General features: G+C 39.7%; 1 pseudogene; it reads right to left on the reverse strand.

The window, feature by feature from the left end:
• Positions 1–11,798: 11,798 nt before the first annotated feature.
• LOC126413349 (5S ribosomal RNA) lies at positions 11,799–11,916 on the reverse strand (annotated as a pseudogene).
• Between the last annotated feature and the right edge of the window lie 728 nt (positions 11,917–12,644).

Consider the following 12,644-nt stretch of genomic DNA (forward strand, 5'->3'; position numbering starts at 1 on the left):
ACGAAATCTACTCATTTAGATTTTCTCTACCTGCCTTTACATTTTTGACATATAGTTTATGACCACCCTGTATGTGTGGAACACTAAAGAAGAACGACTGCACTGTGAGCTTGTGTATGTATCTAATCTGATTTGCTGAGAGCCACCAGGCGTTCTCTTACATCGGACAAGTTTTTCACACATACAGTACCTTTTTACATCATGGTTACCTAGAAGCAACAATTTTAATGTGACAGACAGAGTCTGCAGTGACAATGTGAGTAAATAATACTGACTGTGAACTAATAAAGTTAATACTGGCAGTACTTCTACTACTGCTGCTCCACTAAAGATGATAACAACAATAATAATAATAACAGTAAGATTGACACTGGTGATAGTGGCAGATATAAAAAGAATTTATAGGCTACAAAATAGATGTTTTCTGATTTATGGAGTTCTGGGGAAAGGAGTTTTAAGGAGACTGCCGCAACTAAGAGTATTGGGAAATGAACAAATTGCAATTGAAAATAATGATGTAGTGGAGCAAAAAATGCGTACACGGACAATGGTAATCATTATTGCAGCTTTAGCAGATACGTCATTAACTGTCTTCTGAAGCTGGAGATGCTATTGAGTTCTCTAATATAATGTGGGAGGTTATTTCGAGACTGCAGCAGTATGTGATATTAGACTTCTGCTTCCTAAGACTAAACTCTAAACTCCTCCCGCACAGGCCATGAAGGCCCAAAAGGTTGTAACCTCCCCACAAAAATTATTTAATTAAAAGATGAACCAAGAGCCAAGTGTAACCTACGCACAATAATAATAATTAAATGAATTTTTGAATATCGTAACCTCTGAACACAATTGGCTTCCATTTATAATCTCTATGCAGAAATGCATTCACATTTAATGTACCCACAAAATTCTTTTCTCATTTAATGTTAAGTTCGAAACAGAACAATTCCTAAACACCAAAATAATAAAAAAATTCAGTAACCTGGTAAATTTTATGACGACAGCAGCGCTGCGTCTCGGCCCTGTATTATGAATAAAAAAGTAAAAATTCTTACCTCAATAAAAACTGCGAATATATCTGCTCTTACATAAAAAAGTTTTGGCACAGCTCCGTGCAATGCTGGCCTATGCTTTGTGATTCATGAAAGAAATAATTATTCATTGGATAAAATCTTTAAATTGAAATTAATGCTTTTTTTAAAAAAAATTACTTTATATTATAAAAATTATTATTGGGGCATTTTTTAAAAGAAATTGATGACAGTTAATATACATTACTAGATATGCGCAAGGCTGCTTCTTTACCTTCTACAATAATACCCATCCTCCAGAGTCTCGACCAGAGCAGACTCCCGACACGCGCCGACACGCGCACACAGCTGCCGACTACAGCCGACTCACGCAGACTACACAAGACTACTGCCAACTAGCGACAAGCAACAACTAACTACATACTGCTCTCTGGTCAGAGACTCTCCCATGCCTCGCCCATCGCCGGCAACGCATACGTCTTACATAACCCTCCACTGGGGGGGGCAAAAATTTGGCAGCGATGGTGAGTCAATTGGATTTGCCATGAGCAACAAATTTTTCTTACATATATATAAGTGCAGAACATGAAATAAAATATAGTGCACATGCACTGAGTACAGAACATATCAAGCAATGACAAAATGTATACACAATGAGTACAAAACATATTAACAAATGGCAAAAGTGCACACGCACTGTAGTACAGAACATATCAGGAAATCACAAAATATATAGGCAATGAGTACAAATCATATTAACAAATGACATAAAGTGCACACGCACTGTAGTTCAGAATATATCAGCAAATCACAAAATGTATACGCAATGAATACAAATCATATTAATAAATGACATAAAGTGCACACGCACAATAGCTCAGAATATATCAGGAAATCACAAAAAGTATACGCAATGAGTACTAATCATATTAACAAATGACAAAAGTGCACACGCACTGCAGTACGGAACATATCAGGAAATCACAAAAAGTATACACAATGAGTACAAATCATATTAACAAATGACATAAAGTGCACACGCACTGCAGTACGGAACATATCAGGAAATCACAAAAAGTATACGCAATGAGTACAAATCATATTAACAAATGACATAAAGTGCACACGCACTATAGTTTTTTTTACTATTTTACAAGAACTAGGATAGGAAAGGGAAGGATTGCATCATGGTTGTAGCACATTAGGCTGCGCGCAGCTGAACTGAAAGTCCATATCTTTCTGCAGAAGCACAACACCAAGTGAGACAATCTGAAGTTCTTTTCCCTGAAGTATTAATCAGTGTAGCCAAGACACTGAAATGTCGTATTAATATTCCATGTTATCATTTTGGTAGTACATTAGGTACACCAAACAGTGGGACCATAATAACATCTGCATCGCTCAAGGTGATGGACAGCATGTCGTATCAACACCACGTTCTTGTAAGGTACACCAACGTAGAATTAGTGCAAAAACCAAATACAGTGCTCCATGAGCATGAGGATAGACAGGACAAACGGATATTGCAGTAATTTCTGGTAATTAGGTCAGAAGGTGAAGAACATTAAGTCTCATGCCATTCTTCATTGATAATTACACTAGTCTAACAACTAATTTGAGTAATTTGTGGCACTCATCGCCCAGTTATTGAACATTTCTGTACCATGTATGAAGTATTACAGAATAATGTTCATAAGTCATTTTTTTACACAGAACATTGGCACTCATTCACCAGTTACAAAACATCAGAAGTCATCATTGAAAACAGGAGCTAATGAGTGTAGCATGAAGCTACTGGTATTCATATATATAGCATGTAAGTGACACAATATAAATTTAAAATATAAGAAACAGTGGCATTCATTGCCTAGCAAGTATTGAATATTACAAAACATTTTTCATCATTCAAGTGACATATGACATATTTAAAAATAATTATTGGCACTCATTGACCAGTTACAAATCATCAGAAGTCATCACTCAAAACAGGAGTTAATGAGTGTAGCATCAAGCTACTGGTATTCATATATACAGCATGAAAGTGACATAATACAAATTTAAAATATATGAAACATTGGCATTCATTGGTCAGCAAGTATTGAATATTACAAAACATTTTTCATTATTCAAGTGACATATAACATATTTAAAATGTAACACTCTGTAGCTATTACTCAAAGTCTGTGGTTGAAAAAAAAATTATTCAGTATTACTCATAACTCTTTTAAATTGGTATCATAATTTGGGACTGGTAATACATTTTTTGTGCTAGCAATGCATTGCGTTGGGATCGATAATTAATTGCTGGGGCATAACAATATTTGCTTTTGACTTATTGCTGCAAATGAAGATGGGTAGCATCATTCGTCATGAGTCAGCTGTAGCAAGGTTATGAAACAAATAGAGTATATGTGATCACATTCATGAATGACACAGGTTTAATGACCAACTGCTTATAGCACATTAATTTCATGAATAATTTCTCCTGCAAAAAATACAAAATGGATTATTAAGCTGAAAGAAGAAACGCATATTACCCTGAAAAGTAGTGAACTTCGAATTAACAGGTAATGAAATGTGTATTAAATATATATGTTCTCTAGCTGTCCTTTCCAAAACCTTCAGTCATCATACCATGCGACATAAGGCATACTGTCAAAACGAACTGCAACAAATACTTAAATAACTACATAGCATAAATACATAAACTTCAACATTATCCTCATCTGCAAAGAAAAACTTCATTATCGTTACTATCATCACCTGCAAAGAAAAACTTCATTATCCATATCATCATAACTCCATTATTATCATCACCTGTAAAGAAAATCTTCATTATCCATAGTAGCATATTCTTCATCACTATTCATCATCATTCATTATCATCTGCAAAAAAGTCACTTCATTATTCATTATACAACTATTCATAGTATAGAGTTCCTTATTTCTAGCATATTTCATCACTAAAACTAAGATGTGTAGTTCTGTCTGACAGTCTGCATTAATCGCCACGTATTCTGAAAGAAAAAATTAGTTAAGACTGCTTTCATACGATGTGTATAGTATATTCTTGTTAATGCTTGTTAATTCTGATCCATTTACTCTTCGTGACGAGGTATTGCATCTTCTTTCGTTCATTCCGAAGGTGAAATTCCCGTTTCTGTTTAACTTATTTCTTTTACACGTTATTTCTTTCTGAAAATAATGAACAATGATTAATGTCTTGCATTTAAATCATATACCCATTAAATAAAAGCTGGTTTCTAGTGATATAATTGAGCATACAGCATAGCATGACAGAAAACGTAATATGTCAAAAACATAGACAGTGTGCAGGTACAAAAATGTGCACAGAGTATCACAATGTAGCAGCAAAAAAAAAAAGAAAATGTAAAATAGTCACGATGTTGAGCCATCATAAGGCAAAATGTCAAAGTCAACTAGTGTTTGTTACATCTTAAATATTTCATAGTGCATACAAACAAAACAGGAAAACAATCATACATACATGAAAAATGGAAAATGTGCACAGTCTGATGTGTAACGACAAGAAAAGCGACCTGCTAACCTTACCTTGCCGGGCACTTGCCAAGAAAATATATGATAATCATCAGTAAGTAGTCACATAATTCTAATTGCACAAGTGGTCATAAAATGTGTAAGTTCATCTGGAAAAATATGCACGGTCTGATGTGCAACGACAAGAAATGCGACCTGTTAACCTTACCTTGCCAGGCACTTGCCAAGAAAAAATATGAAAATCATCACTAAGTGTTCATGTGAATATAATTGCATAAGTGGTCATAAAATGTGTAAGTTCATCTGGAAAAATGTACACGGTCTGATGTGTAACGACAAGAAGAGCCTCTGTTGGATAGATAGTGCGTACGTACTAATATCTTCTGTCCAATGTGAAAGTCACGGCGTGTACAAACCTGTTTTTGCAGTCTTCTCCGGCGCTCTGCTGCACGTTTGATGTTGTTCAGCGCAATGTCAATTATTTCATGGTGTCGTAGTCGACGAGATGTAGGGAAGGTTACTAATTCTTTAATTTTGTTAGGTGGTTCAACATTTTTCAGTATAATAGTCGGAGATAGCATAGTAGATTCATTTGGTATGGAATTAATTACATCCTGGAATGAGAGTATGTGTGTGTCCCAATCAATATGTTTTTTATGGCAGTATATTCTGCACAGTTTACCAATTTCTTTCATTAATCGTTCACAAGGGCTCGAAGAAGCATGGTACCTGGATACATAGATCGGAGAAATGTTTCTAGCTCGTAACATACGTGTCCATATAGCAGATCGAAACTGTGGTCCATTGTCGGAAATTACTTTCAATACATGCCCTACATGAAATAGAAAATGTTTTACAAATGCTTTCGAAACAGTTTTAGCAGTAGCTTTGCGTAACGGAGTAAAGGTAACAAATTTTGAAGTGAGTTCAACAGCGACAAAGATGCAGCAAAAACCTCTATTAGTTCTGGGAATCGGACCAAAAATGTCTACAGCGGCCATGTGTCTCAATTTAACAGGTACAATGGGATGTAATGGAGGAATATGTGAAGTCGTATCTGACTTAGCTTTCTGGCAGCTTTTACATGACGCTAAAACTCGTCGAATGCGTTTCTCCATGTTGGTAAAATAACAGTTCTGTCTCAATATAAGAAAACATTTTCTGGCTCCGTAATGTCCGTAACTTAAATGAGTATACCAGATTAATTTGTTAACAAGCTCGTCAGGAATGCATAAAAACCAATTGTTGCTGTCAGGGTGAGAGCGGCGAAACAGAATGTTATTGCGTACAGTGTAATGGTTTCTAATGGTAACATTATTCCTATCTTGCCAAAGGTGTTTAATTTCTTTCCACACGTTGTCTTTACTCTGCTCTTGTGCTATGTCTTGTAATGACGACGAAATGAAATTTGCTTTGCAGAAGTTGGTTGCGATGTCTTGCTGATTGTTGCTGAGAGAACGGGATAGTGCGTCTGCTACAATATTTTGTGTACCGGGAATGTGAACAATTGTAAAATTAAATTGCTGCAAATAAAGTTTCCATCTACTTAATCTGTCGTGTGTAAATTTAGCGGAAAGTAAAAACTGTATCGCTCTATGATCTGTGTAAACGGTACTGTGTCTTCCATAAAGAAAATGCCGAAATCTCGTAAATGCCCGTACAACACATAGTGTTTCAAGTTCTGTAACAGAATAATTGCGTTCAGCAGGTGACAGAATGCGACTCGCAAAGGCTATGTTTTTAATTACTGTAGTGCCATCTTCTTCGATTTCCTGAAAAATGTGTACGCCTAAAGCGGTGTTAGAACTGTCGGTAGCAATGAAAAAATTTCTAGTGAGATCTGGATGTGATAAAAGTGGTGCATTCAACAAAGTTTGTTTTAGATTGACTAATTCAGACTATTGGTTTTTCATGTAAAAGTGTGTCTCAGATGTCGTCAAAAATAATAACATTTTCGTGAACAAGATTCTCTGTGTCAAAAGTATTGCTTACGTTGCTGGAAGATGCAACCTGTACTGTATATGGTCAAATTCTTTCTGACGTGCTATTATTTGCGGGAGGATGCTGTGGCATTTCAACTACACTCCTGAAAATTGAAATAAGAACACCGTGAATTCATTGTCCCAGGAAGGGGAAACTTTATTGACACATTCCTGGGGTCAGATACATCACATGATCACACTGACAGAACCACAGGCACATAGACACAGGCAACAGAGCATGCCCCATGCACAATGTCGGCACTAGTACAGTGTATATCCACCTTTCGCAGCAATGCAGGCTGCTATTCTCCCATGGAGACGATCGTAGAGATGCTGGATGTAGTCCTGTGGAACGGCTTGCCATCCCATTTCCACCTGGCGCCTCAGTTGGACCAGCGTTCATGCTGAACGTGCAGACCGCGTGAGACGACGCTTCATCCAGTCCCAAACATGCTCAATGGGGGACAGATCCGGAGATCTTGCTGGCCAGGGTAGTTGACTTACACCTTCTAGAGCACGTTGGGTGGCACGCGATACATGCGGACGTGCTTTGTCCTGTTGGAACAGCAAGTTCCCTTGCCGGTCTAGGAATGGTAGAACGATGGGTTCGATGACGGTTTGGATGTACCGTGCACTATTCAGTGTCCCCTCGACGATCACCAGTGGTGTACGGCCAGTGTAGGAGATCGCTCCCCACACCATGATGCCGGGTGTTTGCCCTGTGTGCCTCGGTCGTATGCAGTCGTGATTGTGGCGCTCACCTGCACGGCGCCAAACACGCATACGACCATCATTGGCACCAAGGCAGAAGCGACTCTCATCGCTGAAGACGACACGTCTCCATTCGTCCCTCCATTCACGCCTGTCGCGACACCACTGGAGGCGGGCTGCACGATGTTGGGGCGTGAGCGGAAGACGGCCTAACGGTGTGCGGGACCGTAGCCCAGCTTCATGGAGACGGTTGCGAATGGTCCTCGCCGATACCCCAGGAGCAACAGTGTCCCTAATTTGCTGGGAAGTGGCGGTGCGGTCCCCTACGGCACTGCGTAGGATCCTACGGTCTTGGCGTGCATCCGTGCGTCGCTGCGGTCCGGTCCCAGGTCGACGGGCACGTGCACCTTCCGCCGACCACTGGCGACAACATCGATGTACTGTGGAGACCTCACGCCCCACGTGTTGAGCAGTTCGGCGGTACGTCCACCCGGCCTCCCGCATGCCCACTATACGCCCTCGCTCAAAGTCCGTCAACTGCACATACGGGTCACGTCCACGCTGTCGCGGCATGCTACCAGTGTTAAAGACTGCGATGGAGCTCCGTATGCCACGGCAAACTGGCTGACACTGACGGCGGCGGTGCACAAATGCTGCGCAGCTAGCGCCATTCGACGGCCAACACCGCGGTTCCTGGTGTGTCCGCTGTGCCGTGCGTGTGATCATTGCTTGTACAGCCCTCTCGCAGTGTCCGGAGCAAGTATGGTGGGTCTGACACACCGGTGTCAATGTGTTCTTTTTTCCATTTCCAGGAGTGTATTTGTACTGTTCTGTTATTTCTTCCTGACGTATTATGTTCGGGATGATATCTACTGTCTGGTTCATTCATGATAATCTGTTGTTGTGGATGATTCTGCTGCTGATAAGACCGACTGTTATTAAACGTACGCTGAAAATTGTGCTCATTACTTTTACGTCTATCATGATACTCATTTCTATACGGTGCATTGCGATAGGAATTGAAATGGCGTGTTTTCTGTACGTACTGATTCCCTTGTTGCTGTGCATTACTATTTGTTGGGGCCGACGCTACACGCGTATGCGGCGAAACATTAAAGCTTGGTTGACCTTGTATATTACATTGTTGGTTAGGTATGCTAACCGACTGGTTTTGTTGCTGTTGCGGAGAAAAACCTCTATTGGTACCAAAATGTGTTCGCTGTTGCTGATAATTTTACACATATTGATGATTAAATTTTTATCTGTTATTAAAATTACGCTGTTATTTCTTTTCATTCCGGGAGTGTCTAATGAAAATTATCATCTTCGATAAAATTTGTCATATCAGTTTTTCTTTACTCATTCTTAATCCTAGATAGATCGATAGTTAAAGAGCTATTTTGACAGAAATAAAGGATAGTAGAAGAGAAGGCAGCAGTGCAGAAAACTAAAGAGGAAACAGCACTACTACGGCTCGGGGCCCTGTGCACGCTACGGCACATATTCATCGAAGCGTAATGAATCCCCTGAGGTCATTACATGCTGCAAATAAATTTCAGTTTCTGCATTACAGGCAATGCCGGTGAAAATTCAGAAGCAAATTGTTGTATCCATGCTAATTCTAGTTTCTGCATTACAGGTAAAGGCGGTGAAAGTACAAAAATAAATTGTCATATACAGTTCAAAGCGTGTACCTGTGCTCTGTCATTTTTAAATACCTTAGATTTTATTACGGATAAAAATTGCTCGTAATCAACGTTATCGTCTCTGAATGTGTGAACAGGTTCAGGATTGCATAAGAATCTGTTTGTCTGTGTCACTTCAGATTCTAAGTCGCGTGGTTTCTGTAAATTACCTAAGTTACACTGGCTGTGTGAGTGTGTCAAATGTTCGGAATGTGGCGTATGCTGTGCCGTGTTAGAGGCTAAAACATTTTTCATTTCTGTTACTTTAATACGTTCGTCAATTTGGCTGATCTGTTGTTCAAATTTCTTATCGACTTCCGTATCCAGAGTGCGTGAAACTTCTGCTGACATTAAATTAAACTCGTCGCGTATCTGTGTTGCGTTTTCTGGACATTGTTCAGTGACTGCATTAATTTCATCTCTAAGTGATTCTGTTGTGGCTGCATGTGTATTATTTAATTCTTGTGCAACAGATCTAGTTTCTTCACTACTGTTCGTAGCACAAGTCTTAGTATCCTCATGTAATTGTTCCTTAGTATCATAACGTTGCACGGTAACGGCTGTAATCTGTTCACTAAGTTGTTTGTTCTGTTCATTAAGGTTGTCGTGTTTTTCGTTCAGCTGTTTAAAACTTTCATTACATTGTTTGCACGATTCATTAGGTTGTTTGAAATGGTTGTCGAAACTTTCATTAAGTTGTTTGTACGATTCATTAAGTCGTTTGAAATGGTTGTCGAAACTTTCATTAAGTTGTTGTTTGAGATTTTCATTATTTTCATTAAGTTGTTGTTTGAGATTTTCATTATTTTCATTAATTTGTTTGTGATTGTTGTCATATTCTTTCTTAAACTGTAGCAATACTGCCATAATTTGATCCAAGCCAAAATTAGAGACTCTATTTTCTATGCTGTGTGTTGGTGTATCTGCATTTGTCACGTTTTCTGTAACCATTTGGACATTCTGTAATTCTTGAAAATGTTTCCCAATCGGATGTGCACTGTTAGTCACTATCTCGGAATCAAACAAATCTGTCGTACTTTGAGTACACTGTTCATTTTCGTTAGATAACTTTATCTGTTCACAATTCAAATTTTGCAAATCGGGTGTGTGAAACTGGGCAGCGTTCATTGTAACAGAACTTCCCGCGTCATCAATTGTCGTTACTTTAACAGAGAACACAACTGAATTTGTTTGCTCATCATTAGCAAATGGTTCAAATGGCTCTGAGCACTATGGGACGCAACTGCTGAGGTCATTAGTCCCCTAGAACTTAGAACCAGTTAAACCTAACTATCCTAAGAACATCACAAACATCCATGCCCGAGGCAGGATTCGAACCTGCGACCGTAGCGGTCTTGCGGTTCCAGACTGCAGCGCCTTTAACCGCACAGCCACTTCGGCCGGCGCTCATCATTAGCATTAAAATCATTACTAGTGGTCGGTAGGCACTGATTGTCTGTAAATGGAGGATTGTCAACATTACACTGAGTGTCGCAAGTATTATCGGTCAAATTATTAGAGTCGGCTATTTCACTCATTGTACATCGCGATGTACTGTTAACAGTTTTTCGCGGCATTTTCACTAATCAAAATTAAGCACAAATGAAACAAGGACAATGCAAAATGCAACCAACACAATTACAACAAACAGCAAGAAATTGCCGATGATCTGTGAAAGAAGCCGGCCGAAGTGGCCGTGCGGTTAAAGGCGCTGCAATCTGGAACCGCAAGACCGCTACGGTCGCAGGTTCGAATCCTGCCTCGGGCATGGATGTTTGTGATGTCCTTAGGTTGGTTAGGTTTAACTAGTTCTAAGTTCTAGGGGACTAATGACCTCAGCAGTTGAGTCCCATAGTGCTCAGAGCCATTTGAACCATTTTCTGTGAAAGAAAGAGTGACAAATTAGTAAATGTGTTGCGCCAGATGCAAACTACATTTAAATAAATAAGAGCAGATATATGACTACTTCTCAGAAGATTCACAAAGAAATACGATCCTGGCCGTATGTCGCCAAGTGTAACCTCCCCACAAAAATTATTTAATTAAAAGATGAACCAAGAACCAAGTGTAACCTCCGCACAATAATAATAATTAAATGAATTTTTGAATATCGTAACCTCTGAACAAAATTGGCTCCCATTTATAATCTCTGTGCAGAAATGCATTCACATTTAATGTACCCACAAAATTCTTTTCTCATTTAATGTTAAGTTCAAAACAGAAAAATTCCTAAACACCAAAATAATAAAAAAATTCAGTAACCTGGTAAATTTTATGACAACAGCAGCGCTGCGTCTCGGCCCTGTATTCTGAATAAAAAAGCAAAAATTCTTACCTCAATAAAAACTGCGAATATATCTGCTCTTACATAATAAAGTTTTGGCACAGCTCCGTGCAATGCTGGCCTATGCTTTGTGATTCGTGAAAGGAATAATTATTCATTGGATAAAATCTTTAAATTGAAATGAATGCTTTTTTAAAAAAAAAATACTTTATAAAAATTATTATTGGGGCATTTTTTAAAAGAAATTGATCACAGTTTATATACATTACTAGATAAGCGCAAGGCTGCTTCTTTACCTTCTACAATAATACCCATCCTCCAGAGTCTCGACCAGAGCAGACTCCCGACACGCGCCGACACGCGCCGACACGCGCACACAACTGCCGACTACAGCCGACTCACGCAGACTACACAAGACTACTGCCGACTAGCGACAAGCAACAACTAACTACATACTGCTCTCTGGTCAGAGACTCTCCCATGCCTCGCCCATCACCGGCAACGCATACGTCTTAGTCGGTACCGACTGGCCGCCCCGTCATCCTCAGCCCACAGGCGTTACAGGATGCGTATATGGAGGGGCATGTACCAACAGCGCTCGGCAGACCGGATGGTCACCCATCCAAGTGCTATCCCAGCCCGACAGTGCTTGACTTCGGTATTCTGACGGGAACCGGTGTTACCACTGCGGCAAGGCCGTTGGCATTTCCTACGTTCAGTAAAATCCGACTTTCGCAACCATTCCTTAAGTTATTCTTCTTTAGTTTGTCATGTTCTTGGGTAACTGACTCAGAGTGTGAATAATTCTTAGGTGTGTGGTGTGCTGCAGTTGTTTCCAGATCCCTCGACGGACGTCCTATCACATTCTATATCTACACCTACATCGGCATATATATTCCGCAGCCCACCATAGGGAGTATGGCGGAGGATACCTTTCAACACTGCTAGTCGTTCCCTTTCCTCTTCCAGTCGCATATACAGCAAGATAAAAGAAGTCTGATCTTGTACGGCAGCACATAGACAGTCGTTTTTTTCCCCCTTGTCTTCACGGTCCTTACGTAAAATGTATGTTGTGGTGGTCAGTTCAATCTGCATTCTGTCGCAAATGATGGTTCGCTAAACTTTCTCAATAGTGTTTCGCGAAAAGAAAGGATTCTCATTTGAGGTCACGTAGCATTTCCGAAATACTTTCGAGCTGATCAGGCCTATCGGTAACAAATCTAGCAACATTGTTTCGATGTTTTCCTGTCATCCAAACTGCTGACGGTCCCAATCACTCTGACAGTACTCAAGAATGGGTCGCCCAGTGTTCTACAAGCGGTCTCGTTTATAGAGAACTACACTTGAATTCTCTCAATAAACCGAAGTCGTCTATTCGCCCTTCCTACTACCGTCATTTTCTGTTTGTTCCGTTTCACGTCGCTTTGCAATA

The sequence above is a fragment of the Schistocerca serialis genome, chromosome 7 (assembly GCF_023864345.2).
Source record: "Schistocerca serialis cubense isolate TAMUIC-IGC-003099 chromosome 7, iqSchSeri2.2, whole genome shotgun sequence".
Classification (NCBI taxonomy): Eukaryota; Metazoa; Arthropoda; class Insecta; order Orthoptera; family Acrididae; genus Schistocerca; species Schistocerca serialis.